The following is a 24,482-nucleotide window of genomic DNA, read 5'->3' as shown; positions in this document are numbered from 1 at the left end:
CTGTCCTACTCTCTCCACAGCCCTGTATCAGTCCTCAAACTGATCCCACTGGCCCACTCTCCGCACAGCCCTGTCTCAGTCCCGAGACTAATCCCACTGTCCCACACTCTCCAAAGCCCTGTATCAATCCCCAAACTAATCCCACTGTCCCCCTCTCCCCACAGCCCCGTATCAAGCCCCAAACTAATCCCACTGTCCCTCTCTCCCCACAGACCTGTATCAGTCCCCAGACTAATCCCACTGTCCCATTCTCCCCAGAGACCTGTGTCGGTCACCAAACTAATCTCACTGTCCCACTCTCCCCACAGCCCTGTATAAATCCCCAAACTGTTCCCACTGTCCCACTCTCCCCACAGCCCTGTATCCGTCCTCAAACTAATCCCAATGTCCTACTCTCCTCACAGCTCTGTATCAATACCCAAACTAATCCCACTGTCCTTCTCTCTCCACAGCCCCGTATCAGTCCCCAAACTAATCCCACTGTCCCACTCTCCCCACAGCCCTGTATCAGTCCCCAAACTAATCCCACTGTCCCACTCTCCCCACAGCACTGTATCCATCCCCAAACTAATCCCAATGTCCTACTCTCCTCACAGACCTGTATCAATCCCCAAACTAATCCCACTGTCCCACACTCCTCACTGCCCTGTATCTGTCCCCAGACTAACACCACTGTCCCACTCTCTCCCCAGAGCCCTGTATCAGTCCCCAAACTAATCCCACTGTCCCACTCTCCCCACAGCCCTGCATCAGTCACCAAACTAATCCCAATGTCACATTCTCTCCCCACAGCCCTGTATCAATCCCCGAACTAATCCCACTGTCCCACTCTCCCGACAGTCCTGTATCAGTCACCAAACTAATCCCACTATCCCACTCCCTCCGCACAGCCCTGTATCAATCCCCAAACTAATACCACTGTCCCAGTCTCTCATCACAGCCCTGTAACAATCCCCAAACTAATCCCACTGTCCCCCTCTCCCCGCAGCCCCGTATCAGTCCCCAGTCTAATCCCACAGTCCCACACTCTCCAAAGCCCTGTATCAATCCCCAATCTAATCCCACTGTCCCATTCTCCCCACAGCCCTGCATCAGTCCCCAGACTAATCCCACTGTCCCACTCTCCCCACAGCCCTTTATGTCCCCAAACAAATCCCATTCTCCCACTCTCCCCACAGCCCTGTAACAATCCCAAAACTAATCCCATTGCCCTACTCACCCCAAGCCCTGTATCAATCCCCAAACTAATCCCACAGTCCCACTCTCTCCAAACAGCCCTGTATCAATCCCCAAATTAATCCCACTGTCCCACTCTCCCCACAGCCCCGTATCAATCCCCAAACTAATCCCATTGTCCCAATCTCTCCCCAGAGCCCTGTATCAATCCCCAAACTAATACCACTGTCCCACTCTCCCCACAGCCCCGTTTCAATCCCCGGACTAAACCCATTGTCCCTCTCTCTCCCCACAGCCCTGTATCAATCCCCAAACTAATCCCACGGTCCCACTCTCCCCACAGCCCCTTATCAATCCCCAAACTAATCCCATTGCCCTACTCTCTCCCCACAGCCCTGTAACAGTCCCCAAACTAATCCCACTGTCACACTCTCCCCACAGCGCTGTATCAATCCCCAAACTAATCCCACTGTCCCACTCTCCTCACAGCCCTGTATCAGTTCCCAGACTAATCCCACTGTCCTACTCTCCTCACAGGCCTGTATCAGTACCCAAACTAATCCCACTGTCCTACTCTCTCCACAGCCCTGTCTCAGTCCCCAGACTAATCCCACTGTCCCACACTCTCCAAAGCCCTGTATCAATCCCCAAACTAATCCCACTGGCCCACTCTCCCCACAGCCCTGTCTCAGTCCCCAGATAAATCCCACTGTCCCACACTCTCCAAAGCCCTGTATCAATCCCCAAACTAATCCCACTGTCCCACACTCTCCAAAGCCCTGTATCAATCCCCAAACTAATCCCACTGGCCCACTCTCCCCACAGCCCTGTCTCAGTCCCCAGATAAATCCCACTGTCCCACACTCTCCAAAGCCCTGTATCAATCCCCAAACTAATCCCACTGTCCACTCTCCCCACAGCCCTGTATCAATCCCCAAACTAATCCCACTGTCCCACTCTCTCCGCACAGCCCTGTATCAATCCCCAAACTAATCCCACAGTCCCACTGTCCCCACAGCCGTATCAATCCCCAAACTAAACCCATTGTCCCACTCTCTCCCCACATCCCTGTATCAATCCCCAAACTAATCCCACTGTCCCACTCTCCCCACAGCCCCGTATCAGTCCTCAAACTAATCCCACTGTCCCACTCTCCCCACAGCCCCGTATCAGTCCTCAAACTAATCCCACTGTCCTACTCTCTCCACAGCCCTGTATCAGTCCTCAAACTGATCCAACTGGCCCACTCTCCGCACAGCCCCGTATCAAGCCCCAAATTAATCCCACTGTCCCTCTCTCCCCACAGCCCTGTATCAGTCCCCAGACTAATCCCACTGTCCCATTCTCCCCAGAGACCTGTGTCGGTCACCAAACTAATCTCACTGTCCCACTCTCCCCACAGCCCTGTATAAATCCCCAAACTGTTCCCACTGTCCCACTCTCCCCACAGCCCTGTATCCATCCTCAAACTAATCCCAATGTCCAACTCTCCTCACAGCCCTGTATCTATACCCAAACTAATCCCACTGTCCTTCTCTCTCCACAGCCCTGTATCAGTCCCAAACTAATCCCACTGTCCCACTCTCCCCACAGCCCTGTATCCATCCCCAAACTAATCCCAATGTCCTACTCTCCTCACAGCCCTGTATCAATCCCCAAACTAATCCCACTGTCCCACACTCCTCACAGCCCTGTATCTGTCCCCAGACTAATACCACTGTCCCACTCTCTCCCCAGAGCCCTGTTTCTATACCCAAACTAATCCCACTGTCCTTCTCTCTCCACAGCCCTGTATCAGTCCCCAAAGTAATCCCACTGTCCCACTCTCCCCACAGGCCTGTATCAGTCCCAAACTAATCCCACTGTCCCACTCTCCTCACAGCCCTGTATCAGTCCCCAAACTAATCTCACTGTCCCACACTCCTCACAGCCCTGTATCTGTCCCCAGACTAATACCACTGTCCCACTCTCTCCCCAGAGCCCTGCATCAGTCCCCAAACTAATCCCACAGTCCCACTCTCCCCACAGCTCTGCATCAGTCACCAAACTAATCCCAATGTCCCATTTTCTCCCCACAGCCCTGTATCAATCACCGAACTAATCCCATTGTCCCACTCTCCTGACAGTCCTGTATCAGTCACCAAACTAATCACACTATCCAACTCTCTCCGCACAGCCCTTTATCAATCCCCAAACTAATCCCACTGTCCCACTCTCTCCCCACAGCCCTGTATCAATCCCCAAACTAATCCTACTGTCCCACTCTCTCCGCACAGCCCTGTATCAGTCACCAAACTAATCCCACCGTCCTACTCTCCCCACAGCACTGTATCAATCCCCAAACTAATCCCACTGTCCCACTCTCCTCACAGCCCTGTATCAGTACACAGACTAATCCCACTGTCCTACTCTCCCCACAGACCTGTATCAGTCCTCAAACTAATCCCACTGTCCTACTCTATCCAAAGCCCTGTATCAATCCCCAAACTAATCCCACTGGCCCACTCTCCCCACAGCCCTGTCTCAGTCCCCAGATAAATCCCACTGTCCCACACTCTCCAAAGCCCTGTATCAATCCCCAAACTAATCCCACTGTCCACTCTCCCCACAGCCCTGTATCAATCCCCAAACTAATCCCACTGTCCCACACTCTCCAAAGCCCTGTGTCAATCCCCAAACTAATCCCACTGGCCCACTCTCCCCACAGCCCTGTCTCAGTCCCCAGATAAATCCCACTGTCCCACACTCTCCAAAGCCCTGTATCAATCCCCAAACTAATCCCACTGTCCACTCTCCCCACAGCCCTGTATCAATCCCCAAACTAATCCCACTGTCCCACACTCTCCAAAGCCCTGTGTCAATCCCCAAACTAATCCCACTGGCCCACTCTCCCCACAGCCCTGTCTCAGTCCCCAGATAAATCCCACTGTCCCACACTCTCCAAAGCCCTGTATCAATCCCCAAACTAATCCCACTGTCCACTCTCCCCACAGCCCTGTATCAATCCCCAAACTAATCCCACTGTCCCACTCTCTCCGCACAGCCCTGTATCAATCCCCAAACTAATCCCACAGTCCCTCTGTCCCCACAGCCGTATCAATCCCCAAACTAAACCCATTGTCCCACACTCTCCCCACAGCCCTGTATCAAACCCCAAACTAATCCCACTGTCCCACTCTCCCCACAGCCCCGTATCAGTCCTCAAACTAATCCCACTGTCCTACTCTCTCCACAGCCCTGTATCAGTCCTCAAACTGATCCAACTGGCCCACTCTCCCCACAGCCCTGTCTCAGTCCCCAGACTAATCCCACTGTACCACACTCTCCAAAGCCCTGTATCAATCCCCAAACTAATCCCACTGTCCCCCTCTCCCCACAGCCCAGTATCAAGCCCCAAACTAATCCCACTGTCCCTCTCTCCCCACAGCCCTGTATCAGTCCCCAGACTAATCCCACTGTCCCATTCTCCCCAGAGACCTGTGTCGGTCACCAAACTAATCTCACTGTCCCATTCTCCCCACAGCCCTGTATAAATCCCCAAACTGTTCCCACTGTCCCACTCTCCCCACAGCCCTGTATCCATCCCCAAACTAATCCCAATGTCCTTATCTCCTCACAGCCCTGTATCAATCCCCAAACTAATCCCACTTTCCCACACTCCTCACAGCCCTGTATCTGTCCCCAGACTAATACCACTGTCCCACTCTCTCCCCAGAGCCCTGTATCTATACCCAAACTAATCCCACTGTCCTTCTCTCTCCACAGCCCTGTATCAGTCCCCAAAGTAATCCCACTGTCCCACTCTCCCCACAGGCCTGTATCAGTCCCAAACTAATCCCACTGTCCCACTCTCCCCACAGCCCTGTATCCATCCCCAAACTAATCCCAATGTCCTACTCTCCTCACAGCCCTGTATCAGTCCCCAAACTAATCTCACTGTCCCACACTCCTCACAGCCCTGTATCTGTCCCCAGACTAATACCACTGTCCCACTCTCTCCCCAGAGCCCTGTATTAGTCCCCAAACTAATCCCACAGTCCCACTCTCCCCACAGCTCTGTATCAGTCACCAAACTAATCCCAATGTCCCATTTTCTCCCCACAGCACTGTATCAATCACCGAACTAATCCCACTGTCCCACTCTCCTGACAGTCCTGTATCAGTCACCAAACTAATCACACTATCCAACTCTCTCCGCACAGCCCTGAATCAATCCCCAAACAAATCCCACTGTCCCACTCTCTCCCCACAGCCCTGTATCAATCCCCAAACTAATCCTACTGTCCCACTCTCTCCGCACAGCCCTGTATCACTCACCAAACTAATCCCACCGTCCTACTCTCCCCACAGCACTGTATCAATCCCCAAACTAATCCCACTGTCCCACTCTCCTCACAGCCCTGTATCAGTACACAGACTAATCCCACTGTCCTACTCTCCCCACAGACCTGTATCAGTCCTCAAACTAATCCCACTGTCCTACACTATCCAAAGCCCTGTATCAATCCCCAAACTAATCCCACTGGCCCACTCTCCCCACAGCCCTGTCTCAGTCCCCAGATAAATCCCACTGTCCCACACTCTCCAAAGCCCTGTATCAATCCCCAAACTAATCCCACTGTCCACTCTCCCCACAGCCCTGTATCAATCCCCAAACTAATCCCACTGTCCCACACTCTCCAAAGCCCTGTGTCAATCCCCAAACTAATCCCACTGGCCCACTCTCCCCACAGCCCTGTCTCAGTCCCCAGATAAATGCCACTGTCCCACACTCTCCAAAGCCCTGTATCAATCCCCAAACTAATCCCACTGTCCACTCTCCCCACAGCCCTGTATCAATCCCCAAACTAATCCCACTGTCCCACTCTCTCCGCACAGCCCTGTATCAATCCCCAAACTAATCCCACAGTCCCTCTGTCCCCACAGCCGTATCAATCCCCAAACTAAACCCATTGTCCCACACTCTCCCCACAGCCCTGTATCAATCCCCAAACTAATCCCACTGTCCCACTCTCCCCACAGCCCCGTATCAGTCCTCAAACTAATCCCACTGTCCTACTCTCTCCACAGCCCTGTATCAGTCCTCAAACTGATCCAACTGGCCCACTCTCCGCACAGCCCTGTCTCAGTCCCCAGACTAATCCGACTGTACCACACTCTCCAAAGCCCTGTATCAATCCCCAAACTAATCCCACTGTCCCCCTCTCCCCACAGCCCCGTATCAAGCCCCAAACTAATCCCACTGTCCCTCTCTCCCCACAGCCCTGTATCAGTCCCCAGACTAATCCCACTGTCCCATTCTCCCCAGAGACCTGTGTCGGTCACCAAACTAATCTCACTGTCCCATTCTCCCCACAGCCCTGTATAAATCCCCAAACTGTTCCCACTGTCCCACTCTCCCCACAGCCCTGTATCCATCCTCAAACTAATCCCAATGTCCAACTCTCCTCACAGCCCTGTATCAATCCCCAAACTAATCCCACTGTCCCACACTCTCCAAAGCCCTGTGTCAATCCCCAAACTAATCCCACTGGCCCACTCTCCCCACAGCCCTGTCTCAGTCCCCAGATAAATCCCACTGTCCCACACTCTCCAAAGCCCTGTATCAATCCCCAAACTAATCCCACTGTCCACTCTCCCCACAGCCCTGTATCAATCCCCAAACTAATCCCACTGTCCCACTCTCTCCGCACAGCCCTGTATCAATCCCCAAACTAATCCCACAGTCCCTCTGTCCCCACAGCCGTATCAATCCCCAAACTAAACCCATTGTCCCACACTCTCCCCACAGCCCTGTATCAATCCCCAAACTAATCCCACTGTCCCACTCTCCCCACAGCCCCGTATCAGTCCTCAAACTAATCCCACTGTCCTACTCTCTCCACAGCCCTGTATCAGTCCTCAAACTGATCCAACTGGCCCACTCTCCCCACAGCCCTGTCTCAGTCCCCAGACTAATCCCACTGTACCACACTCTCCAAAGCCCTGTATCAATCCCCAAACTAATCCCACTGTCCCCCTCTCCCCACAGCCCAGTATCAAGCCCCAAACTAATCCCACTGTCCCTCTCTCCCCACAGCCCTGTATCAGTCCCCAGACTAATCCCACTGTCCCATTCTCCCCAGAGACCTGTGTCGGTCACCAAACTAATCTCACTGTCCCATTCTCCCCACAACCCTGTATAAATCCCCAAACTGTTCCCACTGTCCCACTCTCCCCACAGCCCTGTATCCATCCTCAAACTAATCCCAATGTCCAACTCTCCTCACAGCCCTGTATCTATACCCAAACTAATCCCACTGTCCTTCTCTCTCCACAGCCCTGTATCAGTCCCCAAAGTAATCCCACTGTCCCACTCTCCCCACAGCCCTGTATCAGTCCCAAACTAATCCCACTGTCCCACTCTCCCCACAGCCCTGTATCCATCCCCAAACTAATCCCAATGTCCTACTCTCCTCACAGCCCTGTATCAATCCCCAAACTAATCCCACTGTCCCACACTCCTCACAGCCCTGTATCTGTCCCCAGACTAATACCACTGTCCCACTCTCTCCCCAGAGCCCTGTATCTATACCCAAACTAATCCCACTGTCCTTCTCTCTCCACAGCCCTGTATCAGTCCCCAAAGTAATCCCACTGTCCCACTCTCCCCACAGGCCTGTATCAATCCCAAACTAATCCCACTGTCCCACTCTCCCCACAGCCCTGTATCCATCCCCAAACTAATCCCAATGTCCTACTCTCCTCACAGCCCTGTATCAGTCCCCAAACTAATCTCACTGTCCCACACTCCTCACAGCCCTGTATCTGTCCCCAGACTAATACCACTGTCCCACTCTCTCCCCAGAGCCCTGTATCAGTCCCCAAACTAATCCCACAGTCCCACTCTCCCCACAGCTCTGCATCAGTCACCAAACTAATCCCAATGTCCCATTTTCTCCCCACAGCCCTGTATCAATCACCGAACTAATCCCACTGTCCCACTCTCCTGACAGTCCTGTATCAGTCACCAAACTAATCACACTATCCAACTCTCTCCGCACAGCCCTGTATCAATCCCCAAACTAATCCCACTGTCCCACTCTCTCCCCACAGCCCTGTATCATTCCCCAAACTAATCCTACTGTCCCACTCTCTCCGCACAGCCCTGTATCAGTCACCAAACTAATCCCACCGTCCTACTCTCCCCACAGCACTGTATCAATCCCCAAACTAATCCCACTGTCCCACTCTCCTCACAGCCCTGTATCAGTACACAGACTAATCCCACTGTCCTACTCTCCCCACAGACCTGTATCAGTCCTCAAACTAATCCCACTGTCCTACTCTATCCAAAGCCCTGTATCAATCCCCAAACTAATCCCACTGGCCCACTCTCCCCACAGCCCTGTCTCAGTCCTCAGATAAATCCCACTGTCCCACACTCTCCAAAGCCCTGTATCAATCCCCAAACTAATCCCACTGTCCACTCTCCCCACAGCCCTGTATCAATCCCCAAACTAATCCCACTGTCCCACACTCTCCAAAGCCCTGTGTCAATCCCCAAACTAATCCCACTGGCCCACTCTCCCCACAGCCCTGTCTCAGTCCCCAGATAAATCCCACTGTCCCACACTCTCCAAAGCCCTGTATCAATCCCCAAACTAATCCCACTGTCCACTCTCCCCACAGCCCTGTATCAATCCCCAAACTAATCCCACTTTCCCACTCTCTCCGCACAGCCCTGTATCAATCCCCAAACTAATCCCACAGTCCCTCTGTCCCCACAGCCGTATCAATCCCCATACAAAACCCATTGTCCCACACTCTCCCCACAGCCCTGTATCAATCCCCAAACTAATCCCACTGTCCCACTCTCCCCACAGCCCCGTATCAGTCCTCAAACTAATCCCACTGTCCTACTCTCTCCACAGCCCTGTATCAGTCCTCAAACTGATCCAACTGGGCCACTCTCCGCACAGCCCTGTCTCAGTCCCCAGACTAATCCCACTGTACCACACTCTCCAAAGCCCTGTATCAATCCCCAAACTAATCCCACTGTCCCCCTCTCCCCACAGCCCAGTATCAAGCCCCAAACTAATCCCACTGTCCCTCTCTCCCCACAGCCCTGTATCAGTCCCCAGACTAATCCCACTGTCCCATTCTCCCCAGAGACCTGTGTCGGTCACCAAACTAATCCCACTGTCCCACTCTCCCCACAGCCCTGTATCCATCCCCAAACTAATCCCAATGTCCTTATCTCCTCACAGCCCTGTATCAATCCCCAAACTAATCCCACTTTCCCACACTCCTCACAGCCCTGTATCTGTCCCCAGACTAATACCACTGTCCCACTCTCTCCCCAGAGCCCTGTATCTATACCCAAACTAATCCCACTGTCCTTCTCTCTCCACAGCCCTGTATCAGTCCCCAAAGTAATCCCACTGTCCCACTCTCCCCACAGGCCTGTATCAGTCCCAAACTAATCGCACTGTCCCACTCTCCCCACAGCCCTGTATAAATCCCCAAACTGTTCCCACTGTCCCACTCTCCCCACAGCCCTGTATCCATCCTCAAACTAATCCCAATGTCCAACTCTCCTCACAGCCCTGTATCTATACCCAAACTAATCCCACTGTCCTTCTCTCTCCACAGCCCTGTATCAGTCCCCAAAGTAATCCCACTGTCCCACTCTCCCCACAGCCCTGTATCAGTACACAGACTAATCCCACTGTCCCACACTCTCGAAAACACTGTATCAATCCCCAAACTAATCCCACTGTCCCCCTCTCCCCAAAGCCCTGTCTCAGTCCCAAGACTAATCCCACTGTCCCACACTCTCCAAAGCCCTGTATCATTCCCCAAACTAATCCCACTGTCCCACTCTCCGCACAGCCCTGTATCAATCCCCAAACTAATCCCACTGTACCACTCTCTCCGCACAGCCCTGTATCAATCAGCAAACTATTCCCACAGTCCCACCGTCCCCACAGCCGTATCAATCCCCAAACTAAACCCATTGTCCCACTCTCTCCCCATAGCCCTGTATCAATCCCCAAACTAATCCCACTGTCCCACTCTCCCCACAGCCCCGTATCAGTCCTCAAACTAATCCCACTGTCCTACTCTCTCCACAGCCCTGTATCAGTCCTCAAACTGATCCCACTGGCCCACTCTCCGCACAGCCCTGTCTCAGTCCCGAGACTAATCCCACTGTCCCACACTCTCCAAAGCCCTGTATCAATCCCCAAACTAATCCCACTGTCCCCCTCTCCCCACAGACCTGTATCAGTCCCCAGACTAATCCCACTGTCCCATTCTCCCCAGAGACCTGTGTCGGTCACCAAACTAATCTCACTGTCCCACTCTCCCCACAGCCCTGTATAAATCCCCAAACTGTTCCCACTGTCCCACTCTCCCCACAGCCCTGTATCCATCCTCAAACTAATCCCAATGTCCTACTCTCCTCACAGCTCTGTATCAATACCCAAACTAATCCCACTGTCCTTCTCTCTCCACTGCCCCGTATCAGTCCCCAAACTAATCCCACTGTCCCACTCTCCCCACAGCCCTGTATCAGTCCCCAAACTAATCCCACTGTCCCACTCTCCCACAGCACTGTATCCATCCCCAAACTAATCCCAATGTCCTACTCTCCTCACAGACCTGTATCAATCCCCAAACTAATCCCACTGTCCCACACTCCTCACTGCCCTGTATCTGTCCCCAGACTAATACCACTGTCCCACTCTCTCCCCAGAGCCCTGTATTAGTCCCCAAACTAATCCCACTGTCCCACTCTCCCCACAGCCCTGCATCAGTCACCAAACTAATCCCAATGTCACATTCTCTCCCCACAGCCCTGTATCAATCCCCGAACTAATCCCACTGTCCCACTCTCCCGACAGTCCTGTATCAGTCACCAAACTAATCCCACTATCCCACTCCCTCCCCACAGCCCTGCATCAGTCCCCAGACTAATCCCACTGTCCCACTCTCTCCAAACAGCCCTGTATCAATCCCCAAATTAATCCCACTGTCCCACTCTCCCCACAGCCCCGTATCAATCCCCAAACTAATCCCATTGTCCCAATCTCTCCCCAGAGCCCTGTATCAATCCCCAAACTAATACCACTGTCCCACTCTCCCCACAGCCCCGTTTCAATCCCCGGACTAAACCCATTGTCCCTCTCTCTCCCCACAGCCCTGTATCAATCCCCAAACTAATCCCACAGTCCCACTCTCCCCACAGCCCCTTATCAATCCCCAAACTAATCCCATTGCCCTACTCTCTCCCCACAGCCCTGTAACAGTCCCCAAACTAATCCCACTGTCACACTCTCCCCACAGCGCTGTATCAATCCCCAAACTAATCCCACTGTCCCACTCTCCTCACAGCCCTGTATCAGTTCCCAGACTAATCCCACTGTCCTACTCTCCTCACAGGCCTGTATCAGTACCCAAACTAATCCCACTGTCCTACTCTCTCCACAGCCCTGTCTCAGTCCCCAGACTAATCCCACTGTCCCACACTCTCCAAAGCCCTGTATCAATCCCCAAACTAATCCCACTGGCCCACTCTCCCCACAGCCCTGTCTCAGTCCCCAGATAAATCCCACTGTCCCACACTCTCCAAAGCCCTGTATCAATCCCCAAACTAATCCCACTGTCCACTCTCCCCACAGCCCTGTATCAATCCCCAAACTAATCCCACTGTCCCACTCTCTCCGCACAGCCCTGTATCAATCCCCAAACTAATCCCACTGGCCCACTCTCCCCACAGCCCTGTCTCAGTCCCCAGATAAATCCCACTGTCCCACACTCTCCAAAGCCCTGTATCAATCCCCAAACTAATCCCACTGTCCACTCTCCCCACAGCCCTGTATCAATCCCCAAACTAATCCCACTGTCCCACTCTCTCCGCACAGCCCTGTATCAATCCCCAAACTAATCCCACAGTCCCACTGTCCCCACAGCCTTATCAATCCCCAAACTAAACCCATTGTCCCACTCTCTCCCCACAGCCCTGTATCAATCCCCAAACTAATCCCACTGTCCCACTCTCCCCACAGCCCCGTATCAGTCCTCAAACTAATCCCACTGTCCCACTCTCCCCACAGCCCCGTATCAGTCCTCAAACTAATCCCACTGTCCTACTCTCTCCACAGCCCTGTATCAGTCCTCAAACTGATCCAACTGGCCCACTCTCCGCACAGCCCCGTATCAAGCCCCAAACTAATCCCACTGTCCCTCTCTCCCCACAGCCCTGTATCAGTCCCCAGACTAATCCCACTATCCCATTCTCCCCAGAGACCTGTGTCGATCACCAAACTAATCTCACTGTCCCACTCTCCCCACAGCCCTGTATAAATCCCCAAACTGTTCCCACTGTCCCACTCTCCCCACAGCCCTGTATCCATCCTCAAACTAATCCCAATGTCCAACTCTCCTCACAGCCCTGTATCTATACCCAAACTAATCCCACTGTCCTTCTCTCTCCACAGCCCTGTATCAGTCCCCAAAGTAATCCCACTGTCCCACTCTCCCCACAGCCCTGTATCAGTCCCAAACTAATCCCACTGTCCCACTCTCCCCACAGCCCTGTATCCATCCCCAAACTAATCCCAATGTCCTACTCTCCTCACAGCCCTGTATCAATCCCCAAACTAATCCCACTGTCCCACACTCCTCACAGCCCTGTATCTGTCCCCAGACTAATACCACTGTCCCACTCTCTCCCCAGAGCCCTGTATCTATACCCAAACTAATCCCACTGTCCTTCTCTCTCCACAGCCCTGTATCAGTCCCCAAAGTAATCCCACTGTCCCACTCTCCCCACAGGCCTGTATCAGTCCCAAACTAATCCCACTGTCCCACTCTCCCCACAGCCCTGTATCCATCCCCAAACTAATCGCAATGTCCTACTCTCCTCACAGCCCTGTATCAGTCCCCAAACTAATCTCACTGTTCCACACTCCTCACAGCCCTGTATCTGTCCCCAGACTAATACCACTGTCCCACTCTCTCCCCAGAGCCCTGTATCAGTCCCCAAACTAATTCCACAGTCCCACTCTCCCCACAGCTCTGCATCAGTCACCAAACTAATCCCAATGTCCCATTTTCTCCCCACAGCCCTGTATCAATCACCGAACTAATCCCACTGTCCCACTCTCTCCCCACAGCCCTGTATCAATCCCCAAACTAATCCTACTGTCCCACTCTCTCCGCACAGCCCTGTATCAGTCACCAAACTAATCCCACCGTCCTACTCTCCCCACAGCACTGTATCAATCCCCAAACTAATCCCACTGTCCCACTCTCCTCACAGCCCTGTATCAGTACACAGACTAATCCCACTGTCCTACTCTCCCCACAGCCCTGTATCAATCCCCAAACTAATCCCACTGTCCCACACTCTCCAAAGCCCTGTGTCAATCCCCAAACTAATCCCACTGGCCCACTCTCCCCACAGCCCTGTCTCAGTCCCCAGATAAATGCCACTGTCCCACACTCTCCAAAGCCCTGTATCAATCCCCAAACTAATCCCACTGTCCACTCTCCCCACAGCCCTGTATCAATCCCCAAACTAATCCCACTGTCCCACTCTCTCCGCACAGCCCTGTATCAATCCCCAAACTAATCCCACAGTCCCTCTGTCCCCACAGCCGTATCAATCCCCAAACTAAACCCATTGTCCCACACTCTCCCCACAGCCCTGTATCAATCCCCAAACTAATCCCACTGTCCCACTCTCCCCACAGCCCCGTATCAGTCCTCAAACTAATCCCACTGTCCTACTCTCTCCACAGCCCTGTATCAGTCCTCAAACTGATCCAACTGGCCCACTCTCCGCACAGCCCTGTCTCAGTCCCCAGACTAATCCGACTGTACCACACTCTCCAAAGCCCTGTATCAATCCCCAAACTAATCCCACTGTCCCCCTCTCCCCACAGCCCCGTATCAAGCCCCAAACTAATCCCACTGTCCCTCTCTCCCCACAGCCCTGTATCAGTCCCCAGACTAATCCCACTGTCCCATTCTCCCCAGAGACCTGTGTCGGTCACCAAACTAATCTCACTGTCCCATTCTCCCCACAGCCCTGTATAAATCCCCAAACTGTTCCCACTGTCCCACTCTCCCCACAGCCCCGTATCAGTCCTCAAACTAATCCCACTGTCCTACTCTCTCCACAGCCCTGTATCAGTCCTCAAACTGATCCAACTGGCCCACTCTCCGCACAGCCCTGTCTCAGTCCCCAGACTAATCCGACTGTACCACACTCTCCAAAGCCCTGTATCAATCCCCAAACTAATCCCACTGTCCCCCTCTCACCACAGCCCCGTATCAAGCCCCAAACTAATCCCACTGTCCCTCTCTCCCCACAGCCCTGTATCAGTCCCCAGACTAATCCCACTGTCCCATTCTCCCCAGAGACCTGTGTCGGTCACCAAACTAATCTCACTGTCCCATTCTCCCCACAGCCCTGTATAAATCCCCAAACTGTTCCCACTGTCCCACTCTCCCCACAGCCCTGTATCCATCCTCAAACTAATCCCAATGTCCAACTCTCCTCACAGCCCTGTATCTATACCCAAACTAATCCCACTGTCCTTCTCTCTCCACAGCCCTGTATCAGTCCCCAAAGTAATCCCACTGTCCCACTCTCCCCACAGCCCTGTATCAGTACACAGACTAATCCCACTGTCCCACACTCTCGAAAACACTGTATCAATCCCCAAACTAATCCCACTGTCCCCCTCTCCCCAAAGCCCTGTCTCAGTCCCAAGACTAATCCCACTGTCCCACACTCTCCAAAGCCCTGTATCATTCCCCAAACTAATCCCACTGTCCCACTCTCCGCACAGCCCTGTATCAATCCCCAAACTAATCCCACTGTACCACTCTCTCCGCACAGCCCTGTATCAATCAGCAAACTATTCCCACAGTCCCACCGTCCCCACAGCCGTATCAATCCCCAAACTAAACCCATTGTCCCACTCTCTCCCCATAGCCCTGTATCAATCCCCAAACTAATCCCACTGTCCCACTCTCCCCACAGCCCCGTATCAGTCCTCAAACTAATCCCACTGTCCTACTCTCTCCACAGCCCTGTATCAGTCCTCAAACTGATCCCACTGGCCCACTCTCCGCACAGCCCTGTCTCAGTCCCGAGACTAATCCCACTGTCCCACACTCTCCAAAGCCCTGTATCAATCCCCAAACTAATCCCACTGTCCCCCTCTCCCCACAGACCTGTATCAGTCCCCAGACTAATCCCACTGTCCCATTCTCCCCAGAGACCTGTGTCGGTCACCAAACTAATCTCACTGTCCCACTCTCCCCACAGCCCTGTATAAATCCCCAAACTGTTCCCACTGTCCCACTCTCCCCACAGCCCTGTATCCATCCTCAAACTAATCCCAATGTCCTACTCTCCTCACAGCTCTGTATCAATACCCAAACTAATCCCACTGTCCTTCTCTCTCCACTGCCCCGTATCAGTCCCCAAACTAATCCCACTGTCCCACTCTCCCCACAGCCCTGTATCAGTCCCCAAACTAATCCCACTGTCCCACTCTCCCACAGCACTGTATCCATCCCCAAACTAATCCCAATGTCCTACTCTCCTCACAGACCTGTATCAATCCCCAAACTAATCCCACTGTCCCACACTCCTCACTGCCCTGTATCTGTCCCCAGACTAATACCACTGTCCCACTCTCTCCCCAGAGCCCTGTATTAGTCCCCAAACTAATCCCACTGTCCCACTCTCCCCACAGCCCTGCATCAGTCACCAAACTAATCCCAATGTCACATTCTCTCCCCACAGCCCTGTATCAATCCCCGAACTAATCCCACTGTCCCACTCTCCCGACAGTCCTGTATCAGTCACCAAACTAATCCCACTATCCCACTCCCTCCGCACAGCCCTGTATCAATCCCCAAACTAATACCACTGTCCCAGTCTCTCACCACAGCCCTGTAACAATCCCCAAACTAATCCCACTGTCCCCCTCTCCCCACAGCCCCGTATCAGTCCCCAGTCTAATCCCACAGTCCCACACTCTCCAAAGCCCTGTATCAATCCCCAATCTAATCCCACTGTCCCATTCTCCCCACAGCCCTGCATCAGTCCCCAGACTAATCCCACTGTCCCACTCTCTCCAAACAGCCCTGTATCAATCCCCAAATTAATCCCACTGTCCCACTCTCCCCACAGCCCCGTATCAATCCCCAAACTAATCCCATTGTCCCAATCTCTCCCCAGAGCCCTGTATCAATCCCCAAACTAATACCACTGTCCCACTCTCCCCACAGCCCCGTTTCAATCCCCGGACTAAACCCATTGTCCCTCTCTCTCCCCACAGCCCTGTATCAATCCCCAAACTAATCCCACAGTCCCACTCTCCCCACAGCCCCTTATCAATCCCCAAACTAATCCCATTGCCCTACTCTCTCCCCACAGCCCTGTAACAGTCCCCAAACTAATCCCACTGTCACACTCTCCCCACAGCGCTGTATCAATCCCCAAACTAATCCCACTGTCCCACTCTCCTCACAGCCCTGTATCAGTTCCCAGACTAATCCCACTGTCCTACTCTCCTCACAGGCCTGTATCAGTACCCAAACTAATCCCACTGTCCTACTCTCTCCACAGCCCTGTCTCAGTCCCCAGACTAATCCCACTGTCCCACACTCTCCAAAGCCCTGTATCAATCCCCAAACTAATCCCACTGGCCCACTCTCCCCACAGCCCTGTCTCAGTCCCCAGATAAATCCCACTGTCCCACACTCTCCAAAGCCCTGTATCAATCCCCAAACTAATCCCACTGTCCACTCTCCCCACAGCCCTGTATCAATCCCCAAACTAATCCCACTGTCCCACACTCTCCAAAGCCCTGTATCAATCCCCAAACTAATCCCACTGGCCCACTCTCCCCACAGCCCTGTCTCAGTCCCCAGATAAATCCCACTGTCCCACACTCTCCAAAGCCCTGTATCAATCCCCAAACTAATCCCACTGTCCACTCTCCCCACAGCCCTGTATCAATCCCCAAACTAATCCCACTGTCCCACTCTCTCCGCACAGCCCTGTATCAATCCCCAAACTAATCCCACAGTCCCTCTGTCCCCACAGCCGTATCAATCCCCAAACTAAACCCATTGTCCCACACTCTACCCACAGCCCTGTATCAATCCCCAAACTAATCCCACTGTCCCACTCTCCCCACAGCCCCGTATCAGTCCTCAAACTAATCCCACTGTCCTACTCTCTCCACAGCCCTGAATCAGTCCTCAAACTGATCCAACTGGCCCACTCTCCGCACAGCCCTGTCTCAGTCCCCGGACTAATCCCACTGTACCACACTCTCCAAAGCCCTGTATCAATCCCCAAACTAATCCCACTGTCCCCCTCTCCCCACAGCCCCGTATCAAGCCCCAAACTAATCCCACTGTCCCTCTCTCCCCACAGCCCTGTATCAGTCCCCAGACTAATCCCACTGTCCCATTCTCCCCAGAGACCTGTGTCGGTCACCAAACTAATCTCACTGTCCCATTCTCCCCACAGCCCTGTATAAATCCCCAAACTGTTCCCACTGTCCCACTCTCCCCACAGCCCTGTATCCATCCTCAAACTAATCCCAATGTCCAACTCTCCTCACAGCCCTGTATCTATACCCAAACTAATCCCACTGTCCTTCTCTCTACACAGCCCTGTATCAGTCCCCAAAGTAATCCCACTGTCCCACTCTCCCCACAGCCCTGTATCAGTCCCAAACTAATCCCACTGTCCCACTCTCCACACAGCCCTGTATCCATCCCCAAACTAATCCCAATGTCCTACTCTCCTCACAGCCCTGTATCAATCCCCAAACTAATCCCACTGTCCCACACTCCTCACAGCCCTGTATCTGTCCCCAGACTAATACCACTGTCCCACTCTCTCCCCAGAGCCCTGTATCTATACCCGAACTAATCCCACTGTCCTTCTCTCTCCACAGCCCTGTATCAGTCCCCAAAGTAATCGCACTGTCCCACTCTCCCCACAGGCCTGTATCAGTCCCAAACTAATCCCACTGTCCCACTCTCCCCACAGCCCTGTATCCATCCCCAAACTAATCCCAATGTCCTACTCTCCTCACAGCCCTGTATCAATCCCCAAACTAATCTCTCTGTCCCACACTCCTCACAGCCCTGTATCTGTCCCCAGACTAATACCACTGTCCCACTCTCTCCCCAGAGCCCTGTATCAGTCCCCAAACTAATCCCACAGTCCCACTCTCCCCACAGCCCTGCATCAGTCACCAAACTAATCCCAATGTCCCATTTTCTCCCCACAGCCCTGTATCAATCACCGAACTAATCCCACTGTCCCACTCTCCTGACAGTCCTGTATCAGTCACCAAACTAATCACACTATCCAACTCTCTCCCCACAGCCCTGTATCAATCCCCAAACTAATCCTACTGTCCCACTCTCTCCGCACAGCCCTGTATCAGTCACCAAACTAATCCCACCGTCCTACTCTCCCCACAGCACTGTATCAATCCCCAAACTAATCCCACTGTCCCACTCTCCTCACAGCCCTGTATCAGTACACAGACTAATCCCACTGTCCTACTCTCCCCACAGACCTGTATCAGTCCTCAAACTAATCCCACTGTCCTACTCTATCCAAAGCCCTGTATCAATCCCCAAACTAATCCCACTGGCCCACTCTCCCCACAGCCCTGTCTCAGTCCCCAGATAAATCCCACTGTCCCACACTCTCCAAAGCCCTGTATCAATCCCCAAACTAATCCCACTGTCCACTCTCCCCACAGCCCTGTATCAATCCCCAAACTAATCCCACTGTCCCACTCTCTCCGCACAGCCCTGTATCAATCCCCAAACTAATCCCACAGTCCCACTGTCCCCTCAGCCGTATCAATCACCAAACTAAACCCATTGTCCCACTCTCTCCCCACAGCCCTGTATCAATCCCCAAACTAATCACACTGTCCCACTCTCCCCACAGCCCCGTAATAGTCCTCAAACTAATCCCACTGTCCCACTCTCCCCACAGCCCCGTATCAGTCCTCAAACTAATCCCACTGTCCTACTCTCTCCACAGCCCTGTATCAGTCCTCAAACTGATCCAACTGGCCCACTCTCCGCACAGCCCTGTCTCAGTCCCCAGACTAATCCCACTGTACCACACTCTCCAAAGCCCTGTATCCATCCCCAAACTAATCCCACTGTCCCCCTCTCCCCACATCCCCGTATCAAGCCCCAAACTAATCCCACTGTCCCTCTCTCCCCACAGCCCTGTATCAGTCCCCAGACTAATCCCACTGTCCCATTCTCCCCAGAGACCTGTGTCGGTCACCAAACTAATCTCACTGTCCCACTCTCCCCACAGCCCTGTATAAATCCCCAAACTGTTCCCAATGTCCCACTCTCCCCACAGCCCTGTATCCATCCTCAAACTAATCCCAATGTCCAACTCTCCTCACAGCCCTGTATCTATACCCAAACCAATCCCACTGTCCTTCTCTCTCCACAGCCCTGTATCAGTCCCCAAAGTAATCCCACTGTCCCACTCTCCCCACAGCCCTGTATCAGTCCCAAACTAATCCCACTGTCCCACTCTCCCCACAGCCCTGTATCCATCCCCAAACTAATCCCAATTTCCTACTCTCCTCACAGCCCTGTATCAATCCCCAAACTAATCCCACTGTCCCACACTCCTCACAGCCCTGTATCTGTCCCCAGACTAATACCACTGTCCCACTCTCTCCCCAGAGCCCTGTATCAGTCCCCAAACTAATCCCACAGTCCCACTCTCCCCACAGACCTGCATCAGTCACCAAACTAATCCCAATGTCCCATTCTCTCCTCACAGCCCTGTATCAATCACCGAACTAATCCCACTGTCCTACTCTCCTGACAGTCCTGTATCAGTCACCAAACTAATCCCACTATCCAACTCTCTCCGCACGGCCTGTATCAATCCCCAAACTAATCCCACTGTCCCACTCTCTCCCCACAGCCCTGTATGAATCCCCAAACTAATCCTACTGTCCCACTCTCTCCGCCCAGCCCTGTATAAGTCACCAAACTAATCCCACCGTCCTACTCTCCCCACAGCACTGTATCAATCCCCAAACTAATCCCACTGTCCTCCTCTCCCCACAGCCCCGTATCAAGCCCCAAACTATTCCCACTGTCCCTCTCTCCCCACAGCCCTGTATCAGTCCCCAGACTAATCCCACTGTCCCATTCTCCCCAGAGACCTGTGTCGGTCAACAAACTAATCTCACTGTCCCACTCTCCCCACAGCCCTGTATAAATCCCCAAACCGTTCCCACTATCCCACTCTCCCCACAGCCCTGTATCCATCCTCAAACTAATCCCAATGTCCTACTCTCCTCACAGCCCTGTCTCAGTCCCCAGACTAATCCCACAGTCCCACTCTCTCCAAACCCCTGTATCAGTCCTCAAACTGATCCAACTGGCCCACTCTCCGCACAGCCCCGTATCAAGCCCCAAACTAATCCCACTGTCCCTCTCTCCCCACAGCCCTGTATCAGTCCCCAGACTAATCCCACTATCCCATTCTCCCCAGAGACCTGTGTCGGTCACCAAACTAATCTCACTGTCCCACTCTCCCCACAGCCCTGTATAAATCCCCAAACTGTTCCCACTGTCCCACTCTCCCCACAGCCCTGTATCCATCCTCAAACTAATCCCAATGTCCAACTCTCCTCACAGCCCTGTATCTATACCCAAACTAATCCCACTGTCCTTCTCTCTCCACAGCCCTGTATCAGTCCCCAAAGTAATCCCACTGTCCCACTCTCCCCACAGCCCTGTATCAGTCCCAAACTAATCCCACTGTCCCACTCTCCCCACAGCCCTGTATCCATCCCCAAACTAATCCCAATGTCCTACTCTCCTCACAGCCCTGTATCAATCCCCAAACTAATCCCACTGTCCCACACTCCTCACAGCCCTGTATCTGTCCCCAGACTAATACCACTGTCCCACTCTCTCCCCAGAGCCCTGTATCTATACCCAAACTAATCCCACTGTCCTTCTCTCTCCACAGCCCTGTATCAGTCCCCAAAGTAATCCCACTGTCCCACTCTCCCCACAGGCCTGTATCAGTCCCAAACTAATCCCACTGTCCCACTCTCCCCACAGCCCTGTATCCATCCCCAAACTAATCGCAATGTCCTACTCTCCTCACAGCCCTGTATCAGTCCCCAAACTAATCTCACTGTTCCACACTCCTCACAGCCCTGTATCTGTCCCCAGACTAATACCACTGTCCCACTCTCTCCCCAGAGCCCTGTATCAGTCCCCAAACTAATTCCACAGTCCCACTCTCCCCACAGCTCTGCATCAGTCACCAAACTAATCCCAATGTCCCATTTTCTCCCCACAGCCCTGTATCAATCACCGAACTAATCCCACTGTCCCACTCTCTCCCCACAGCCCTGTATCAATCCCCAAACTAATCCTACTGTCCCACTCTCTCCGCACAGCCCTGTATCAGTCACCAAACTAATCCCACCGTCCTACTCTCCCCACAGCACTGTATCAATCCCCAAACTAATCCCACTGTCCCACTCTCCTCACAGCCCTGTATCAGTACACAGACTAATCCCACTGTCCTACTCTCCCCACAGCCCTGTATCAATCCCCAAACTAATCCCACTGTCCCACACTCTCCAAAGCCCTGTGTCAATCCCCAAACTAATCCCACTGGCCCACTCTCCCCACAGCCCTGTCTCAGTCCCCAGATAAATCCCACTGTCCCACACTCTCCAAAGCCCTGTATCAATCCCCAAACTAATCCCACTGTCCACTCTCCCCACAGCCCTGTATCAATCCCCAAACTAATCCCACTGTCCCACTCTCTCCGCACAGCCCTGTATCAATCCCCAAACTAATCCCACAGTCCCTCTGTCCCCACAGCCGTATCAATCCCCAAACTAAACCCATTGTCCCACACTCTACCCACAGCCCTGTATCAATCCCCAAACTAATCCCACTGTCCCACTCTCCCCACAGCCCCGTATCAGTCCTCAAACTAATCCCACTGTCCTACTCTCTCCACAGCCCTGAATCAGTCCTCAAACTGATCCAACTGGCCCACTCTCCGCACAGCCCTGTCTCAGTCCCCGGACTAATCCCACTGTACCACACTCTCCAAAGCCCTGTATCAATCCCCAAACTAATCCCACTGTCCCCCTCTCCCCACAGCCCCGTATCAAGCCCCAAACTAATCCCACTGTCCCTCTCTCCCCACAGCCCTGTATCAGTCCCCAGACTAATCCCACTGTCCCATTCTCCCCAGAGACCTGTGTCGGTCACCAAACTAATCTCACTGTCCCATTCTCCCCACAGCCCTGTATAAATCCCCAAACTGTTCCCACTGTCCCACTCTCCCCACAGCCCTGTATCCATCCTCAAACTAATCCCAATGTCCAACTCTCCTCACAGCCCTGTATCTATACCCAAACTAATCCCACTGTCCTTCTCTCTACACAGCCCTGTATCAGTCCCCAAAGTAATCCCACTGTCCCACTCTCCCCACAGCCCTGTATCAGTCCCAAACTAATCCCACTGTCCCACTCTCCACACAGCCCTGTATCCATCCCCAAACTAATCCCAATGTCCTACTCTCCTCACAGCCCTGTATCAATCCCCAAACTAATCCCACTGTCCCACACTCCTCACAGCCCTGTATCTGTCCCCAGACTAATACCACTGTCCCACTCTCTCCCCAGAGCCCTGTATCTATACCCGAACTAATCCCACTGTCCTTCTCTCTCCACAGCCCTGTATCAGTCCCCAAAGTAATCGCACTGTCCCACTCTCCCCACAGGCCTGTATCAGTCCCAAACTAATCCCACTGTCCCACTCTCCCCACAGCCCTGTATCCATCCCCAAACTAATCCCAATGTCCTACTCTCCTCACAGCCCTGTATCAATCCCCAAACTAATCTCTCTGTCCCACACTCCTCACAGCCCTGTATCTGTCCCCAGACTAATACCACTGTCCCACTCTCTCCCCAGAGCCCTGTATCAGTCCCCAAACTAATCCCACAGTCCCACTCTCCCCACAGCCCTGCATCAGTCACCAAACTAATCCCAATGTCCCATTTTCTCCCCACAGCCCTGTATCAATCACCGAACTAATCCCACTGTCCCACTCTCCTGACAGTCCTGTATCAGTCACCAAACTAATCACACTATCCAACTCTCTCCCCACAGCCCTGTATCAATCCCCAAACTAATCCTACTGTCCCACTCTCTCCGCACAGCCCTGTATCAGTCACCAAACTAATCCCACCGTCCTACTCTCCCCACAGCACTGTATCAATCCCCAAACTAATCCCACTGTCCCACTCTCCTCACAGCCCTGTATCAGTACACAGACTAATCCCACTGTCCTACTCTCCCCACAGACCTGTATCAGTCCTCAAACTAATCCCACTGTCCTACTCTATCCAAAGCCCTGTATCAATCCCCAAACTAATCCCACTGGCCCACTCTCCCCACAGCCCTGTCTCAGTCCCCAGATAAATCCCACTGTCCCACACTCTCCAAAGCCCTGTATCAATCCCCAAACTAATCCCACTGTCCACTCTCCCCACAGCCCTGTATCAATCCCCAAACTAATCCCACTGTCCCACTCTCTCCGCACAGCCCTGTATCAATCCCCAAACTAATCCCACAGTCCCACTGTCCCCTCAGCCGTATCAATCACCAAACTAAACCCATTGTCCCACTCTCTCCCCACAGCCCTGTATCAATCCCCAAACTAATCCCACTGTCCCACTCTCCCCACAGCCCCGTAATAGTCCTCAAACTAATCCCACTGTCCCACTCTCCCCACAGCCCCGTATCAGTCCTCAAACTAATCCCACTGTCCTACTCTCTCCACAGCCCTGTATCAGTCCTCAAACTGATCCAACTGGCCCACTCTCCGCACAGCCCTGTCTCAGTCCCCAGACTAATCCCACTGTACCACACTCTCCAAAGCCCTGTATCCATCCCCAAACTAATCCCACTGTCCCCCTCTCCCCACATCCCCGTATCAAGCCCCAAACTAATCCCACTGTCCCTCTCTCCCCACAGCCCTGTATCAGTCTCCAGACTAATCCCACTGTCCCATTCTCCCCAGAGATCTGTGTCGGTCACCAAACTAATCTCACTGTCCCACTCTCCCCACAGCCCTGTATAAATCCCCAAACTGTTCCCAATGTCCCACTCTCCCCACAGCCCTGTATCCATCCTCAAACTAATCCCAATGTCCAACTCTCCTCACAGCC

Source organism: Hemitrygon akajei, chromosome 1 (genome assembly GCF_048418815.1).
Source record: "Hemitrygon akajei chromosome 1, sHemAka1.3, whole genome shotgun sequence".
NCBI classification, from domain to species: Eukaryota; Metazoa; Chordata; class Chondrichthyes; order Myliobatiformes; family Dasyatidae; genus Hemitrygon; species Hemitrygon akajei.
The sequence above is the reverse complement of the archived record's forward strand: the minus strand, read 5'-3'. Positions refer to the sequence as shown.